Source organism: Mesoplodon mirus, assembly GCF_964341445.2.
Source record: "Mesoplodon mirus genome assembly, chromosome: 12".
NCBI lineage: Eukaryota > Metazoa > Chordata > Mammalia > Artiodactyla > Ziphiidae > Mesoplodon > Mesoplodon mirus.
The window spans coordinates 103,843,572-103,863,162 of NC_138988.1; the positions used below are offsets into that span (position 1 = coordinate 103,843,572).

Genomic DNA, 19,591 nt, shown 5'->3' on the forward strand with positions numbered 1-19,591 from the left:
CACCAAGGGCAGGCAGTGCAAAGGGCCTGCGCTCACCGCAGGGGCCTTCCAGCCTGGATACCGCACATTGGCAAACACTGACCTGAGCTCTCAGCCCCCTCGAGTCCTCTGCCGCTGGTTGTGCAGGCCTCTTGCCACTGTGCTTGTGAATTAGAGCATCCAGTTAACTGGGTCTCTCCCCGAACTGGGTACTTGACATAAGTTGCCCCAGATCGGCCTGCCAACCCGCAGGGTGGCCTGAGACCCGCTGCACGGGGGAGGGGAGGGTGAGAGCCGCCTGGGGCCCCGACCCAGGTCCACAGCTGCCGGCACATCTGTGTGTGAACCCTGCTCTCTGCTACACTTGGCGGTGCCCGGGGCCTCATAGCAGGCCTCGCCCTGGCTCCAACCATGCGTAAGGAACTGGTAATGGGGCTCTTTATGGGGGTGAGGCCAGGTCTTCACCGGGTGGGCAGGAGCCGGCGGCGTGGGTGGAAGAGCCACAGCCAGTGGACCAGTCCGTTCATGCAGGGCATCCTCGACCCGGGCCACACGTTGGAATCACTGAGGAACTGAGGTCAGGAGATCCCATCCCAGGCTACACCCAGACCAAGGAGATCAGAATTTCTGGAACTATCTGTGAAGTTCCACAGGGATGCACAGCTGAGGTGGAGACCCCTGGGTTCCAGGTGGGTCAGCCTGGCTCCGCTACTGCTCCCTCGCATGGTTGGTTGTGGGCCTGCAGCCCTGGGTCACCCGGGGCGTCAGACAGGCCCAGCCTGGACCTCTCAGTAGGAACCTGGGTTTTAACAAGGCCCCTGGGTGATTCGCTTGTGCGTTACAGTCCCAGAAGTTTGGCTTCAGATGACTACCTCAGATGCCCCAGCATTTGAGAACCTCGGCAGACACCCCGGCATCCAGACCTGGGGAGGGGTCTCGCCTTGAGCTCCCATCAGCGACACGGCTGGTGGGAGGTGGTGACTCCTTTGAGGAGCCCTGGGGCTCTGGCAGCCATGGCGCAGGAGCGGGCATCAGTGAAACCGTCCCCGCTGACAGCTGCGTCGTGGTTCAGTGCGGTTTTGGAAAATAGATCACCACTGCGATGATAACGGGTTATTTTCTTGTGTCTTAATGACCTTTATCATGAAACAAAGCATCCCGTAACTTAGTAGCTTAAAACAGCAACTATTTGCTCAAATAACAACTGCTGCTCAAATAAATAACTGTTTATTTGTTCAAATTCAACTGTTTATTTGGTTCAGCAATTTGGGCTGAGGCAGCTGGGAGGTTCCCCTGCCGACCTCGCCTGGGGTCACTCTCGCAGCTGTGGCCACCTGGTGCATCAATGAGCCAGGGATGGTCTGAGACAGACACAGTGGGCTGTGAGCCGCACTGTTGCCTGGGGGCCTTGGTTCTCCTGCACATGGCCAGGTGAGCCTGGGCTTGTTACACAGTGGCGGCAGCCGTAGGAGAGCAGGACGTGGACGCTGAAAGATCTCTGCTGGCCTTGCTCAGAATTTGCACGTCACTACCAGCACATTCTATCAGTTAAAGCAGGTTGCAAGGCCAGACCAGATTCCCGGAATGGGGAAAGAAGCTACATCTCTTGATGGGGGCAACTGCAGAGACTTTGCAGCTATTTTTAACCCACTCCATCTTATCCCTTGGCCACAATTATTTCCATCATTCCCACGTGCAAAGCGCACTCACCCCGCCCAAGGCCCCCTGCAGTCTCATCCCACCAGGAGGAGCACAGCAGACACTGGGTGGCTCCTTGTTGGTTTGTGTTTGAGCAGAGCCTCGCTGCCTGCGTGCTGGGATCCGGGAGGCTGGGCCCAGCACGAGGTGCTCAGAGCTGGGTGCTTGGGCAAGTTCCCAAGGTCAGAGCTGGAGGGGAAGACAGGCTGGAAAATCACCTCTGTCCCTCCCCTCTCTTTCTCTCTCTGTGTCTGTCTCCCATTTTCTTTTGTTCATCCCCCGCCCTCTTCTCTGCACTGCAGTTTCTACCTACCTTCCATCCATCCATCCATTTGTCTATCAATATCTGTCTATTATATCTACTAGCTATCTATCTGTAATCTATCTAAGGGGTAGCATTTGAGTGCCTGATATAGTCCAGGGATTTTCTCTTCAACCCTCACACCAGCCCTGGAAGGTAGACATCTGTTATAGACTGAATGTTTATATCCTCCCCAGATTCCTGTGTTGAAGCCCTAACCCCCCATGGTGTTCGGAGATGGGGCCTTTGGGAGGTAATGAGGGTTACTTGAGGTCATGAGGGTGGGCCCTCAGGATGGGCAAAGTGCTCTCTCTCTCTCTCTCTCTCTATTTCTTTCTCTCCCTCTCTCTCTCTCCCTCCCTCCCCACACAAGGGCACCCAGAAGAAAGGCCACGTGGGGACACACAGGGAAGGCAGCTGTCTGCAAGCTGAGAACAGAGCTTGCACGGGAACCCGGCTTGGCTGGCCCCCTGAGCTCATACTTCCAGCCTCCAGGACTGTGAGAAGATCCATTTCTGCTGTTGAAGCCCCCGGGTCGCGGTGCTTGTCACAGCGGCTGAGCAGACGTCTGCAAACCCTTCCTCCATCTTACAGATGGGGGTGTGGTGGGTCCCAGGAGCTCAGTCACTGGACTGAGGTCAAACCCTGGGGAGGGTGGAGCCGGTCTTAGTCCCGGTCTGTGTCCCACCCGCCGGGGCCCCGCCACACGGCTGCCTGCTTCGTAGTCACCTTGAATTCTGGACCGTTCCTCAGCGATGCCACGTTGCAAATGGTTCTGAAAGTAAGGGCACAAATTGAGGCGTGGGGAGGGCAGGGCAGCCTTTGCCGGCCCTGGACTCTGCGCGGATGCTCCTGTCTACACCCTACCCCCGCTCCGGGCCACAGGAGCCTCTCCGTCCCTCGCCAGCCCTGCAGGGCCCTCCGGGTCCCCTTTGTGCTCCTGTCTGTCCTTCAGGCCTTGAGAAATTGGTTTCTGCCTAAGCCGTCCCAGTTAAGGGAGAGGAAGGAGGGTGTGTGGAGCCTTCGGCAGCGCGCCCTCGGCAGGTGTGTCTGACGGGAGGTACTCACCAGCGAGGAAGGAAAGCGCAGGGCCTCTGTGTGCAACGACCCAAAGCTGCTCGTGGAGAACCTCACTGTGCATCCGGGCTCGGCGGGGAAGTATTTCGGAAATGCATTGATGTGCCGGCTGTCCCCCCGGTCCCGGAGGCCCCTCGCACACCGCCCGCCGCAGTGGGCGAAGGGGCGGGGGGCGGGCTGAGGGCCGGTAAGGCACGGGGACCAGGTGAAAGAAGGCCTTACTGTTCACGCTCTTCTGGCCCCAAGAGGGTGTGTGACCAGCAGGACACAGTCTCGAGAGCCAAGCTGTGCTGAGACAAGTGGTCTCACGAGGCAGGTCTGGCACTTTTCCCTGGCGGGGGTGGGGGGGGGGCGTTGGGTTTGTCACGTGGCTGACTTTGTACGGATATTACTCCAGCGATGAACAAATATGAACACTTAATCCCCCTTATCGCTGGTATCTTTATTTTGAAGATAAAGAAACCGAAGTGCCCCGAGGGACAGAGCTGGTTCAGCAGAAGTCACGCCCCAGGCAGGGACTCAGCCTGGCGGGTGGGCGTGGCCGGGGGCCTGGGCAGAGCAGACCTCCTTGGTGGGCGGATGCGCTGGACGGTCGAGGGAGGCTGGGCAGAGGGCTTCCGCTCACCTGCCAGCTCCAGCCCAAGCTCAAAGGAGCCTGCCCGGCCGAGCGCCCATGCCACCAGGGAGGGCCGGGCACCCGGCGTGGCAGACGTCACTGCCTCACGGTCCCCTTAGGCTCCTGCCACATCCTCAGGTCCCGAACTGGCCTGCGGGGAACCCAGGCGGAGCCAAGTTGAGGACCAGCCCCCTTGGTGCTGACGGTGTGGCCTGCGACAGAGGCTGCAGTGCGGACAGCCCTGGCCTGGGGCCACTGGGAGGGTGTGATGAGTCCGGTCCCCGTGGAGGGTGGCTGACCCAAGGAGGCAGGTGGTGAGAATTCAGGAGAACAGGCAGCCCCACAGGCCATAAGAGAGAGCCAGGGCCGGGGACAAGCAGAGGCAGCAGGTGGCTGGAGGCACCCGGGAAAGCCTGGCCCTGGCGAAGCCCGTCCCGGGAAGGCTGCTCGGGAGGGCCGGACAAGCAGAGGGGAACACTTTCCACCCTGGGGCCGCAGAGGGGGTCAAACGTCGTCAGCGCTCAGTCAATAGAACCGGTGTAAGAACCGGGCAGGACTCAGCTACGCACATCGGGGCCCAGGTTCTGAAAGGGCCCAGCCTCAGGGGCCCTGTCCTGAGTCACTGAGCTCCTGACCTATGGCTCCTGCAGCCCCCCAGCCCGAGGTCAGACCTCAGGCTCAGACCTGCAGGGGATGTCAGGGGCAGCTCTAAGGGCCTGTGGAGGCAGTTAGGCCAAGGAGGCCATCCCCGGCCCACTCCCTGCCCTAGACTCTGACCTCCAGCCACCCCTCCTGCTGTGACACGTTTGCAGTCAGCTTTGCTCCACCTGTCTCTCGCCCGCCTGGCTTCCACGTGGCTGCCCTCTGGAAACGTTTTTCTTTCACTAATACATCCATCAGAGGTGCTGCTGTTTCCAGACTTTCTTATTATTGTAAACAATTTGAGGAATTCTTTTTTCTTTTCTTTTTTTTTTTTATGGAACTGTTAAAAACAACAGTGTAGATTATAGATGACAGAGACTTGGAACCATCTCCAGCACATCTTGTGAGATGAAAATTCAAGTTGCAGGAAAATAGCTTTATCTAGCATGATTTCAATGCTATTATTTTTATGTTTGTCCATGTAAAGATATATTTCTCTTTTGTTCGACATCTGTATGTATTTGGTATTTGTATGTATTGCGAAATGCTCACCACGATAAGTCTAGTTAACATTCTTAGTCACACATTTTTTTCTTGGGATGAGAAACTTTCAAATGTGCTGTATTATTTATTAGCTATAGTCACCCTGCTGTACATCGTCATTTTGGCAAACTTTAGGGGTAATCTCTGTGGTGATTTCTTCCATGAAGGAAGTTCTGCTCTCACAAAAATGTATCTGAACGAGAAGAAAAATTCATGTTTTTCTTCCTTGTGAAAAGTGTCCCGTCATGGGGGCGGGGAGGGAGGGGCGCCTGTGAGCTGCGGACTGAGGGGCAGGAGGAAGGGTCCTCCCCACCGGGTCCCAGGGACCCTGAAACACCGCTGCTAAAATGTCCACATGTCTTGGTGGACTATGTTTAAAAGTTTGTGAGGAATAGTTTGGAATTGGGAAAGCATTTTTCTGTGGAAACAGTACCATCAGTGGAGGATTCACTTTTCAAACAAATCCACACAAATGCATTTAATCCACGTGGGCCTCGCTGGCTGTGTCCCGTAGGGCGTTGGTGCGCGTCTGCCCATCTGCGAAGCCAGGGGTCCTGTCTCAGAGGGTTGCTGGGAGGAGTCCACGGGTTTCTAGCTGTAAAGTATTTGGGACAGTGACTGGCACATAACTAGGTATAGGTGTATATATACCTTATGTGGGTATACATATACCTATGTGTATGTATATATATACTCCTGGGGGGACTCAGGGCCCGGAGTGGAGCCCTCAGAGGTGAGGGCTGGGGGCTGCACTCCCACTTAGGGTCCCACGGTGGTGCTGGGCAGGAACCACAGCTGAGGGGATGCGATGGAGGCAGCTGCTCTGCCAGGGGCCAGGGGTCGGCTGCGTCCCCGGCGCTGGGCCTGGAACTAGCGAGGTCGAGGACAGGATGCTCTATGACAGAAGGGTGCAGGGCTGTGGGGGAGAGCTGGTGGCAGGACGGGCTCTGAGCACAGGTGTGAGTCTGGGAGCCACTGGGGCACCTGGAAGGGGACTGTCCCCCGAGGTGGCCCAGGAGCCCCGTCCTGCCTTACAAGACCCTCGACTAAGATGTCCCCGACCCATCCATGGAAGAGTCTTCATCTCTGCGGGTTGCACTTTGTGGCAAACGCCTCTGCCCAAGGCCACCAAGTGGCTGTTACAGAGGCCAGGCTTCCGGGTTCCTGAGCCCCTGCCCCCCTGAGCATCCCTTCCAGGGCCTCTGAGTCACAGAGCACCAAGGACTCGAGTGGGGATGGGAATGGGGGGCCCTGGCTTCCCGGGGGGCGAGGCGTCTCAGGAGCAGGGCCCGAGGGGCCGGGGGGCAGGGCTGCGCCCCACGGGGGCTGGAAGGGGGGCTGGGAGGGGGGTCAGGAGCACGTCATCAGGCCCCAGTGCGGGGGTCCAGCTCGGGCTCCTGCACCTGGTCCTGCCTCCCAGGTGGTCCTCCTCCGACCCCATCTCCGCCCTCAGCCCCGGCCGAACGTTTCAGTGAAGCTCCGCTGTCTCATGTGGGTTACAGAGCTCAGCCTCCCGTCCTCATCTGTGTAGATTTATATGTCCTAATACTTTGTATTCTTTCACTCATGCACGCACTTCTACGCTACCGTCTGCACACATAGCAATTCACACTCATAAACACTATTTCCACGACGTTCCGGAAATGCGGTTGGCGTCGTTTCGAAGGGTTTTGAGTACTAACGGGCGAGGCCTCTGAGGTGAGGCTCCTTCTCAAAGCTCCTCCTGCAACGCTACTTCTTTCGCCCGCGGCTATGTATGAAGCATCCACTGGGTCAGGTCATCCCCAGTTTCACGGAACCTGGCATCACTCCAGGTGACGTGGCATTTCCAGAATCACACAACTTGCTGTTGTACCTTTTCTCTGCGTCGGCTCCCAGCACTGTTAGTTTTTGTTTGTGGCAGGTGTTCATCCGTAGAGGTGAGTGATCGACTGTCATGACTTAGAACAGATGTCTCTCACTTCCTGTGACACCCAGCTTTCACCCCCCCACCGAAGCCAAACGAACTTGCCTCGAGCCCCATCCACTATGGTGGTAAAGATCCAGGTGTCTGATGTGGGGGCACGGCAGGATGGAAGTCTGCGGGAGGTGCCGTGGGTACCACTGGGTCCCTGAAAACCTAGGCTGAAGCCTCACCATGTGGGATGTTTGTTTTAGACCAGACGACACACCTCTCTCGCGGGTGCTATCCTGTGCCTGAGACATGAAGACTCTCCCCTGCTTCCTTGGCCACATTTTTATCAGTCTGAATTGTCCTGCTGTGGGATGTCTAGGAGCATCCCTGGCCTCTGCCCACTGGGTGCCCGGAGCACCACCCGCAGTCATGACAACCAGAGATGTCTCCCGATTTTCCCAAGCGCCCTCTGGCTCCTTTGTAGTCAAGCCCTGTCCCAGCTCCTGGAAACCGCCGCTCTGTCTTCTGTTGCCATAGTTTTGCCTTTTCTAGAATGTCACCTACATGGGATTACACGGAACGTCATCTTTTGCATGCGGCTTTGGTTCTCTCAGCAGTTTCTTGAGGTTCATCCATTGGCCTCCGTACTTCACGTGAGATGACGAACCGTCTTTAACACTTCAGCTGCCGTCACGTGGGTTTTCCACGCCTTGAGGTTGGCATCTCTCTTAAGTGATAACGGTACTGGACACCACGTAGGAAATTCCACTCATTGTTTGAGGTCCTCCTTAACACGACTTCCTCCCCGGGGAGACTTTCATGATACTTCTGCTCCCACAAGTTACGATTCCTCTGTTTTGAATCCTTATGGTATTTTATGTTCCACCCCACACCCCAGAGACAGCCGTATTCTTCTCTGTAATACAGTTAACTGTGCTCTGGTTTAATCGATCCTGGTATTTCCAATCCATTAGACATTGGGCTTCTAAAGCCAGGAGCTGTCTTACTTGATGGCAATACCTTCCCATCTACACACATCACCCTCTGCCGGTCTGATGTGTGAGAGCGTTGCCGTCTCTGCTCTGGTCATTCCGGCCTCCTCGCTGCCCCGCGTGTGCCGTGCTCACTCCCGCTCGTGTCCTCAGGGGGGACAGTGGGCCGCAGTGTCCTCAGGCCTTCTGGTGGCATGTTAGTGACGGGTCAGAAGGCCAGGTGTCTGAGTCTGGGGACGGTCTCTGCCCGGCACGTCGCAGGACAGGCTGGCTCACAACGTGCTTCTCGGCAGAGGTGGCCACGGACCCTTTCGAATTCTCTTCTCCAGCTGTGGCCTCTCCAAGCTTTGTTTTGGACCCTTTAAGAAAACCGACAACTCAACCCATGTCCTGTGTGGCTATGCCATGTGGAAGTGGGTCCCAAGCCGCCCCAGGCCCCCCTAATGACTCTTGTTGCTCTGCTGCGGGACTTCTCAGAACCTTCAGGAAACCGTGAGCTTGGTGCATCCCCAACAGAAGGATGGCGTAGCCAGCCTTTCCCAAGTGCATTTAACCACAGACCCTGCCCCATTTCAAAAATCTTCACTTGGAAATGATTCCAGGCTCTCAGCAAGCTGCAGAAATAGTCCAAAGAGGTCCTGGGTTTGCTCCCAGTTTTTATTTTTTGTTGCAGCAATCTGTCAGACTCCGAGACTTTTGGAAACTGCCTTTGAGAATTATGCGCTGCTTGTAACCTAAGGTCTCCTGTCAACAAAGACAGAGAGGATTAATGAGCTCCTGCAAGAAACCTGAGGGGTTTTCACATTTAGCTATGAACATCTGTTTATTTGTGAACCGCACACACAACTGCTCTTTTCAAGCTTAGCTTCTATATTCCAAGGGCCAGACCCATAACATGTATGTTTCAATCTTTAGCAGAAGCTACAGGCAAATTAAAACCCAACCAAGGGCTTCCCTGGTGGCGCAGTGGTTGAGAGTCCGCCTGCCGATGCAGGGGACACGGGTTCGTGCCCCGATCCCGGAAGATCCCACATGCCGCGGAGCGGCTGGGCCCGCGAGCCATGGCCGCGGAGCCTGTGTGTCCGGAGCCTGTGCTCCGCAACGGGAGAGGCCACAGCAGTGAGAGGCCCGCGTACAGCAAAAAAAAAAAAAAAAAAAAAAAAAAAAAACCAACCAAAATACTGTATTTTCAGAGTAGAATGTGTGTCAGATGGCTTATTCCTTCCTGAGAGTTCGTGGCTGACACTGGTCATCGGCAGAGGAAAGCAAGCCCTAATCACAGAGGGGACGTGAGCCGTCGCAATGAGAGCCAGAGTCCAGCCACGCGCAGCCCCCCACTGCCCTACAGATTGCCACTTGCTCGGGAGTAACTTCTACTCAAGGGCAGGCTAAAAGGATGGCACTCCTGACCCAGGTTTTAGGAACACCTCTCCTACAAGCATTCCAAGCTCATCACAGATGCTCTGGCCTCACCCTGCCTTCGAGTGTTTCTCTCTCCCTGGTCCTCTCCGGCCCTCCCCACACCTCCCATCACATCAGACCTGGGCCTCCCCCCGGGCCAGCCCCAGCCGGCCGTACCTCTGCACGTGCCAGGCTGCTGCCTGGCCTGGCCCCCACCTCTGCCTGGAGACACCCTGCTACATCTTCAGCCTCAGCTGGACGCCCGACCGGGAAGGCCTCCCTGACGCCCCAGTGAGAACCAGCCCCCTCTCTCCCCTGCTTCCTTGGCCACATTTTTATCAGTCTGAATTGTCCTGCTAGGCCCGGAAACCCAACCCCGACTGACTTATGCAAAAGAAGGCAATTTACCGATCTTGAAGCCAAACTGCGGGAAGAACAGAGGGGCCAGGAAGCAGAGCCTGGGCCGAGGTCGAAGCTCTCCTGGCCTCTCTCTGAGTGTCATCAGCCTGCGTCCCAGGCCCCGTCCACGGGAGACCCCACGGCGGCCGTGTTCCGACCCAAGGCCACAGCCTCACTCCCAGGAAGGAAGGGCTTTGTCCTCTCAGCAGCAGCTCAGCAAGTCCCGGGGAGGAACCCTGGGATCCTCACTGGGGCTGGGGGCAGGAGGCATCCGGATGGGGCCAGGGCAGGTCGGGGGTGTCCGCGTCCATTCAAACCACTGACAGGGTGGGCGGGAGCAGGAGGCCCATGGTATTGGTAGAAGAACCGGGAAAGTGATGGAAGAGGGAACAGTGGCCACCAGGAACAGGACGGTTCTGCTTCTATTAAGAGCAGATCGCATCTGAAACAGACTCACAGACGTAGAGAACAGACGGGTGGTTGCCAGGGGGGCGGTGGGGGAGGGCTGGAGGGGGAGTTTGGGATGAGCAAATGCAAACTAGTCTATACAGGACGGCTAAACAACAAGGTCCTACTGTAGAGCACAGGGAGCTGTATCAATATCCTGTGATAAACCATCATGGAGAAGAATATGAAAAAGAATATATGTATGTATAACTGAGTCACTTTGCTGTACAGCAGAAATTAACACAACATTGTAAATCAACTATACTTCGGTTAAAAAAAAGAAAAAAAGAATAGATCACATCAGATACATCTGGACCCACAGGGAACCTCTGTGCTTTCACTCTGGTCTGAGAGCTCTTTGAGGGAAAACACCTGGTCTTTCTGATCTTTCTGGTCCCCTGAGAGCAGCACAGTGCCATGCCTTACACTCAGGGGGCCCCAATAATGTCTGCTGAGTTGAATAGTCATTAATAAGGTTATTTTGCAGGGATGGACTTAATGTAACAGGATTCATGAAGTTTGTAAGATTTAGGATCTCTGCATATTTTCATTGAACCATGGGGGTCAAGGAGGAGGTTGAGTGAACAGTTCCTCAAGGTCATCTTTCCCCCATAGCACACTTATATACCGGCCCAGAACCTGTCCTTAATTCTCTAATTAAAATTTAAAAAATCAAGCAAAGATCTACCGTCAAGCGGCTACTTTGTGAAATTATTATCTGTTAAAGATTACATTGTCTGATAGGGCTTTATTCTGGGTTAGTTCAGTCATGATAAAGATTAAGAAAAACACTTTCATAGATTCCACCTTGCCAAGTTCAATATTGCTATATTTTCTATAAGTGGCTGGCCCCCGTTTGAGTCCTATGGCAGAATTAGATAAAGTAGTTAATATTCCAATAAACTAGTAACTCAAAAAAGAGGTGTTCATGTAGACACATTGTCCCAGGCTCTCCAGGACAAAAGGCCACTCACATTCATACAGGGTTGTTTTGGAAAAACATATAGTTTGCCTATTAGGTCCAGGAAATGCTAGGCCTGGTGTGTACATAAGGTGTTTGGGGTGGGAAAGATGTCCCTCCCTCCCTCTCCGGAGAGATTATCTTGGGTCTTATCCCCTGTCTTTCTCCCTTTCTCTGTCCCCATTCTGCCCTGCAAATCCCACCCCCTCAACTTCACCAGGCTCTGTGTCCTTGTCTTTATCCTGATATGAGTGCCATCGTCTAGGTCTGCATTCTCTCCTCCGAGGCCAGGGACTGGCAAACTTTTTCTGTAAAGAGCCAGATAACAGACATTTAGGCTTTGTGGGTGTACAGTTTCTGTCCCAGCTTTTTAACTCTGTCGCAGTAGAAATGGCCATAGACAGCGTGTCTGTGAATGGAGGTGGCCCTGGTCCAATAAACCCCAGGCTGCGGGCTGCGTGTGGCCCTCAGGCTGTAGTTTGCCAAGCCCCGGAAAGCATTCTCCAGCCACTTCATTCCGACGTCAGTGGCCTGTGTGTTTTTTGTCTTTATATCTCCAGGCTCTTACAGGGTGTCTGGTACCTAAGAGACATGCAATAAAAGTTTGTAGGAAGAGTGCTGAGTGCCCCAGCCCGAGCATACAGGCCAAGGATGTCGGTCTGTTACCGAGCTGTTAAATATTATTTCAGTTTCAGTAACTGAAAAGACTTGGAGCTCTTTTTAGATTTATTAAAAATTAGAAATCTATTCCCCTTCTAACAACACAATTACATGTATATTGTTTTGTGAACAGTTGTTTCAGCAACATGGCATCCAGCACCTCTAATTATAAGCCTTTTAAAACGCATTCCTCTGGTGTTAAGTTTGACCAAGCCTTAGACAAGAGGCGTTTTGTTTTTTGTTTAAACAAGAGCATCTCAGACACAGGAGAATGATGAGATCTGCTAGCTGCCAGGAAGAATGTCTATCATTAAACTCATTGTTGGCTCAGGCGTGTTTTGCTTATCTTTAGGGTTAATCATTCTTGGAAGAAATTCCTCACCTTGTTCCTCTAAGTCACAGCAAAAAAGCTTTGCTCTAAGTGTTTGTTCTTAGGAGGAGTTGCCAGGGGTCACACAGCTTCTCTCTGCCCAAACACAACTCCATGCTGGGTGTGGTCGCGCCCCTGGGGCAGCCCGAAGCCATGTGTCCTGTGCTGGGCAGGTGCAGCCACCACCAGAAGGAAACCTTGTGTCAGAATGAGATTTGGGTAAATTATCCACCAGCCCCATCAGCAATCTCCTCCAAGGCATTGTGCTTTTGAGAAACTATTAGAGGATCACAGAGCCAAAATACCTCCCAAACAAAGCAGCTTTGGGGCTATAGACACCCTGTGATCTGCCCAGGAGCCAGGGAGGTGCTGCAGTCCCTTCCACAGCCCTTGAGAGCCAGGAAACGAAACTGAGTTATTTGTAGTGAGGTGGATGGACCTAGAGTCTGTCACACAGAGTGAAGTAAGTGAGAAAGAGAAAAACAAATACCGTATGCTAACACATATATATGGAATCTAAGAAAAAAAAAAAAGGTCATGAAGAACCTAGGGGTAAGACGGGAACAAAGACACAGACCTACTAGAGAATGGACTTGAGGACACGGGGAGGGGGAAAGGTAAGCTGGGACAAAGTGAGAGAGTGGCATGGGCTTATATACACTACCAAATGTAAAATGGATAGCTAGTGGGAAGCAGCCGCATAGCACAGGGAGATCAGCTCCGTGCTCTGTGACCACCTAGAGGGGTGGGATAGGGAGGGTGGGAGAGAGATGCAAGAGGGAGGAGATATGGGGATATATGTATACGTATAGCTGATTCACTTTGTTATACGGCAGCAACTAACACACCATTGGAAAGCAATTATACTCCAGTAAAGATGTTAAAAAAAAAGTTATCTCTTAAATTCCAGTGGGATGGGAGAATTCTCACGGTAGAATTTTAAGCAAAAAAGCAGGATTTAAAACTATATATAGAATATAAAGCATAAATCTAATTGTGTGTGAAGAAACACACATACACATATACACACACAAATACACACACACATCAACTAAATCAAGGTGTTAACAGAGTTGTTATCTATAGTTGTGGAATTCTGAGCAATTTTTAATTTTCAATTCATTCTTTTGGTTACTTTCAAATTTTTCTACAATGTCCATATGTGCATATATTACTAAATTAATTTTTTAAATAGAAAACCCCATAAACACAATTAAAAGTGAAAAAGGGTACCAAAGAAAAATTTTGCAATATATGTGTGTCATAAAATTACTATCATTAACTTATAAAGAACTCACATGCATCAAATAGCAAAAGATGAACACTCTCATAGAAAAATGAGGTAAAGCCTATTGTGGTAGAGATTAGCTTTCCACCTAAATCCCTCACCCAGACCCCGAGGTCCTGGTTTCAATCTGGGTGCCTGCCCAGCTGCACTGCATGTTCCAGCATCCCTTGGAGGAAGGTGTGTGGTCTTGCGACCAGGTTCTCTCCAGAAGAGAATGATGAAAGTGGCATGTACCGATTTTATGACTGGCCCCACAACCCTGGGGGTCGTTTATAAAACAATAGAACCCCGTTTCTAAACTTAACGTATACTGAGCTATTAACGAGAGCTCAGCACTTCACACACATGATCTCATTCAATCCTATCAACAACCCCTTGGAGAAGTATTATTATTCTCCACACTTTAGAGATGAGAAAACAGAGACTGTTTACACTGTGGCATGTGGTATATGTATGTACAGAAATGGCCTGAAGAGTATATTCAAACACTTTAGTGGCTTTTCTGGATGTTCAGATTGTAAGTACCATATGTTCATATTTTCTCAACCAACATATATTACTTGTATAATTTTTAAATGGTAGAAAACTTTTAAGTGACAATAATTCATTAGAATTTTATGGACAATAGACTGCACAGCTAAGACATTAGCCAAAGAACTTTCAGAGGAGTATAAATTATCCTTCCTCTCTCTTTTTTTTTTAGTACATTCTCTGCACAAAAAACAATTTTCACTTCCACAATTGTAAACCAAATCTGAAAGCTTCAAAAGGAGGTCAGACGATCTAATAATTACTGTGACTTAAAAATGTACCTTGCCCCTCTGAGGGAGGGAGACCCTCTGAGTCACCATCATCTTATAATGATCATGACCTACAGCCTGGGTCATTGAGTTCATAAGAGATATACCAGCATTAATTAACATGCTTTAAACCAGGGTTTGGCATGCTTTTTCTGTAGAGAGCCAGATAGTAAATATTTTAGGCTTTCAGGTCATACGGTCTGTTATAAGTACCCAGCTGGGCATGGCTGTGCCCCAATAAAACTATTTACAAAAATAGGCATCTGAGGGACTTCCCTGGTGGTCCAGTGGTAAAGAATCTGCCTTACGATGCAGGGGACACGTGGGTTCGATCCCTCATCAGGGAACTAAGATGCCACATGCGGTGGGTCAACTAAGCCCATGAGCCTCAACGAGAGAGCCCGGGTGCTGCAGACTACAGAGCCCACGTGCCCTGGAGCCTGCGCACCACAACTAGAGAGAAAAAACATGCACGCCACAGCTAGAGAGAAGCCCACGCGCCATAACAAAAAATCCTGTGGACCACAACAAAGATCCCATGTGCCACAACAAGGACCTGATGCAGCCAAAAAAAATTTTTTTAAAAAGCATCTGGCCTCTGAGCCACGCTTTGCCAAGCCCTGTTTCAGACTCGCTATTCAAAGTGTGGACAAGCAGAATTGCATCAGTGGAGAGCAGGTCAGAAATGCAGGGTCTCAGGCCCATCACAGACCTGCTCTTCCGAATTTGCATCTTTAGTAGGATGCCCTGGTGATTTGCATGTTCATTCAAGTTTAGAAGCTGATTCTCAAGCATGTCTGCTCACTGGTGTCACCTGGGGAGTTTCTGTAAAAAGCACCGATGCCCGGAGATTCTGATTTCTTTGATAGGAAATAGAGCCCAGGCATGGGGATCTTTAAAAGCTCCAAGTTGATTCTAATGTGCAGCCACAATTGCAGACCTATAGACCTGGTCATCTGAGCATACCTAATCATGACTCAAACCCAAAGGACACCGCCCATGAGAAAGACAGAACATTTAGCATCCCTGGCTCAGCTATTGAGAACGAAATGCGCCTTGTTTGCCCCTAACCCTGAGGATGAGCCCTGTGAGGACCCTTCCACCAAAAGGCAGAACTGCCACTGCTGGTTCTCGTCATCTCTAGCAGGTTCCTGCGTGGCTTTCACAGACTTGGCCACGGAGGATGCCGGGCCCTGGGAGCTGGGCCGGCCGCACTCAGCGAGAATCCGGCTGCCATGGTTCAGCTCCAGGAGAACATGGAAATGCCTACATGTCACTAATCCAGAAAGGACGGATGACTGCGGGAGTCGGGAAGGATCACGTGATCAGAAAGCCTACCCTTCATTTCACTGCAGAACATATTTACAAGAAGAGCAAATGTAAAGATGCTGAATGCCAGATGGAGTCCTTCGGAAGTTTCTTGGGGGTGGGGAGGGGGCACGTGATAGCATGAGTTGCACTGCTCAGATCTGTTGGGAACCAAAAGGCAAAAGGCACCAGTGAGAGTTTACAGTTTATTAGAAAATTGGAAGCTGCTTTTGCAGAAACTCCAACTGGGTCAAGAACAGCAGTGCTGCCTGGCAGTGATGCTCAAACCTGACCCATGGGACCCTGTTTGGAACGAACCAACAGGCCAAGGTTCAAAGTCTCAGAACGACGCCTGCTGAGGTGTTCAGGGGCCAGGTGTCATAGGGGCTGCGACTTGGACTCAATAATTGAGTCTGGGTGCTGCAGCTACTCTTTCAACTCTTCTGTGTGCTAGTAAATTAATAAATAAAACGGGCGGAGTTTAAAAGTCTCTGTACTAGTTACCAGGAAAATGCAAATCAAAGCCACAACGAGATACCACCTCATACCTGTTAGGATGTCCACAATCAAAAATCAGAAAATAACTTGTGTTGGTGAGGATTTGGAGAAATTGTGACCCTTGTGCACTGCTGGTTGGGACACAAAATGGTGCAGCCACTTGGGATAACAGTATGGAGGTTCCTTAAAAAATAAGCAAAGGGCTTCCCTGGTGGCTCAGTGGTTGAGAGTCCGCCTGCCGATGCAGGGGACACGGGTTCGTGCCCCGGTCCGGGAAGCTCCCACATGCCGCGGAGCAGCTGGGCCCGTGAGCCATGGCCACTGAGCCTGAGCGTCCGGAGCCTGTGCTCCGCAACGGGAGAGGCCACAGCGGTGAGAGGCCCGCGTACCGCAAAAAAAAAAAAAAAAGCAAAGAATTCCCGTATGATCCAGCAATTCCACTTTCAGGCATATGTCCCAAAGAAGTGGAAGCAGGGTCTTGAGTAGGTATTTGTGCACCAGTGTTCATGGCAGCGTCATTCTCAACAGCTATAAAACACGACCCAACGACCTTAGCCCCCCGTCAGGTCGTGCTGTGTGAGGGAGGGCTGCCCCTCCACTTACCAGTGCGTGCAGGTGAGGGCGTGTTCATTCATATTTGCACCTTCTATCTCTGTGCAGAGCTCCTGGATCAATTCAGCTGCTTGGAAGACATCTTAGACGGGAAGCGGTCAGGGAGTGAAGGGGACAGAAGCTTGGTTAACATCGATGCTGAAGGTCCCCACCGCGTTCCAGGAAGGCCACAGAGACTGCTATGCATTGCAAAGCTTCCAAACTGGCGGGTAATTAGCCGTGGGCCCCCTTGGTGCCCTGGCCTCCCTGGCCCCTCCCCTAGCACCCCCAGATCTCTCCATAAGCTGCATCTAAGGGGTCACAGCTGAGAGCCTCTGGAACCCTCCTCAGCCAGTGCCCAAGCTGACCCTTGGGTGCCCCTGCCTTGCATGTTGTGGTATATTTTGCGGTAAAAGTTCCATTTGTGTTGATGGTTTCAGGTAAGAACAAACAGAAGAGAAAATAATGACAGCTAGGAGATCCACAGGTGCAGAGTACGCTGGCCTGAGCCTCTCAGGGCCCTTCCACCACGACCCAGCGGAGCCCTGGGCCCCGGCAGATGAGTTTCAGATGCTCACCCGCCGTGCAGAAGTGAGACCACCCTGGCAATAAGCAAACGGGGGCGGCAGCCTCCTGGCACGAAAGTGCTCTTGGCTCTGTGCCAGTGGGGTGAATCACACAGGGCTTTGGAAAGCTTCCTGGCGAACACGCACCTAGGATGGATGGTTCGTGACAAGTGCCGGCTGGAACCGGAACAACCAAGCATTGGAGGGAGCCCACCGCTCGGCCAAGGGCAGGCTTGTCCCACCTGAGCGGACCCTGCAGAGCGGCAGCTCCATCGCCGCAGTGCACTTCAGGTCATACCAAAGTGGTGAGCACAAAAATGATGCATACTTCGCATTTTAAGAAGGAGAGCCATCGCTGTTTACCGTCAAATGCAGACTCCCGGAGTAACCTCAGGCTGGTTAGGACATGCAGGACGGGAGGCAAGAACCGTAAAGGTGGTTGACAGGATTAATTAAGACACAAATTAGTGCAGTTTTTCAGATACCGCAATACGGCCTTGCACAGCACGTTTCCCAGGGCAGAGGTGATTAGGGGCTGGAAACCATGGCTGGGGTCAGGGGAACGTCGTACGGAGGATCCACTCCACACCCACCAGGGGACGCAGTCCTGGGCCTTGTACTGGTACCCAAAGCTCAGCTCGTCCAGCAGGACGGGGCTGCTGGCGTCCAGAGCTGTGGGCAGTGTGAGAGATAAAGTGTCTCACATACACTCACACACACACCTAGACACACACACACACTCACATACACACTTACATACACACACTCACTGTGAGGCCACAAGAGGTTCATGCCTGGATGGCGTATAGAAATAATGAGTTAACGTGGATGTGGTTTCAAACATAGACACCGATTTCAGTTATGAGTAAGGGATGCAAGTCGGCTGAACTGGGTTAACTCAGACTCAGACAGCCTTTCTGGTAAAGAAAGGCTCTATTTTCATGCCAAGCAGGCGGCCTGGGCAGGACAAGCTTCCGGAGGCTTTGGCGGCTCCCCCTACCCCTCCCACCCCCATGTCTGGCAGCGTCGAGCTGCGTGTACTCACACGTCTTGCTGACTCCACCTCATTCTGTTCTCTTAGAAGGAACTTCAAGCTGCTGCATGAAAATTACACGTTGGTGACGGGAAAATGAAGCTAAACCCCCAAAGCCGCTTTCCCGACCAGCTTTCCGTGGTGGTGGTGGAGGGGGTCCTACAGGAGGCTGGGAGGCTGAGGAAGCTTTCTTCCTGCCCTGCTGGCAATCGTCACTTACTGATCTATTTACTTGGAGGAGAAAAGAGCTGACAAAAGAGGCTGTCTCCCGAATTCTGTGCTGAATACATCAGCAGAGCGCACCCCTCCCGAGAAGAGGGGCGGCCCTCAGGGCATCAGGGCCAACACCCCCAGGCCCTTGAGGGAAGCTGCTGCTGGGGGGGCGGGTGAACCTTGAGGGCCCTGATGTGGGTCCCCCCGAGGCACAGAGCCGGAGAAATCCCAGCAGGCCCCTGGGGGTCTTCAGGGCAGCTCGGCAGCTCTGCATCTTCCCTCACCTTCTCCACCGGTTCAGGGTCCTGACTGCTCCCTTCATCACATCCAAAGGACAGTGAGCTGGCCCGACGGGGCCCCAGAGCTGGACACGCTGCCCTGGGCAGCTACCCCTCAGGCCCTTCCTGTTCCTCGCATTTTCCTCCCTGTCCCGTCCTCTCTCTTAGACGATGTCTTAACTAGTGTCTGGAACTCCAATTTCCCTTGAGTTCGGCATCTCAGGCTCAACCAAGCCCCACCTGAGCTCAGGGGCTCTCCCATCCCCTCGGGTGCCCCTCGCCCATCAGAGGTGCCATCAGGCACAGGAGCACAGCTCACAGCCCTGCTCCCCTCCCCCAGGCCCCGCATCTGGTTGGTACCAAACCTGACATCAGTCCCTTTTCCACGTTCCCTCTCCCACCCCTTTCCTACTGTTTCCAAGGGAACTTTCTGACTCAACGGACACCTACCCGCCCGCCCTGCCCCACCAGAGACTGTCCCCCAATAGTGTAGAGCACAGCTGCTACTAGGGGTCCCCCAGGATAGGTGTGCTCACGTCACACATGCTCTCCAACACACGTGCCTGGGCATGCACACACACGCACCACACGCCACTCACCCACACGACATACACCCAACACACACATACACAACCACCCTCCCCCAACGCATGTGTACACACATGCGCGCACACACACGGCTCTTCATAACATTCAGAATAACGCCTCTAAACAATGCCCAGCCTGGCATGCAAAGCTCCCACGTTAGCTCCAACCCACTTCCCCAGCCTCTTGTCCCACGAGCCCCCGATCCAAAGATGACACGTTTAGGCACTATTTGAAATGAGCCCATTCCTTGCAGTGGAAGGAAGTTTTCCATGGGATACTTTGCGGTTGTTCGTCTGTTCTGTAGACAACAACGAAAGCTGTATATATACACACCCACACAGGTACACATACACAGACATGCGCGAAATAGACGTGTTATAGATATTTTAATGTATTCTATAGGTTTCTATATAATATATCTGAATGTACGAAGAAGGTGAAATTGCTC

The 19,591-nt window shown here is 52.6% G+C and overlaps 1 long non-coding RNA gene across 1 annotated transcript; it reads right to left on the reverse strand.

Moving 5' to 3' along the window:
- Nucleotides 1-1,241: 1,241 nt before the first annotated feature.
- LOC309813795 lies at nt 1,242-3,280 on the reverse strand. The gene is made up of 3 exons (XR_014295546.1): nt 3,047-3,280; nt 2,708-2,753; nt 1,242-2,623 (listed from the first exon to the last, which is right to left on the reverse strand). It is a non-coding gene; the product is annotated as an uncharacterized lncRNA (long non-coding RNA).
- Between the last annotated feature and the right edge of the window lie 16,311 nt (nt 3,281-19,591).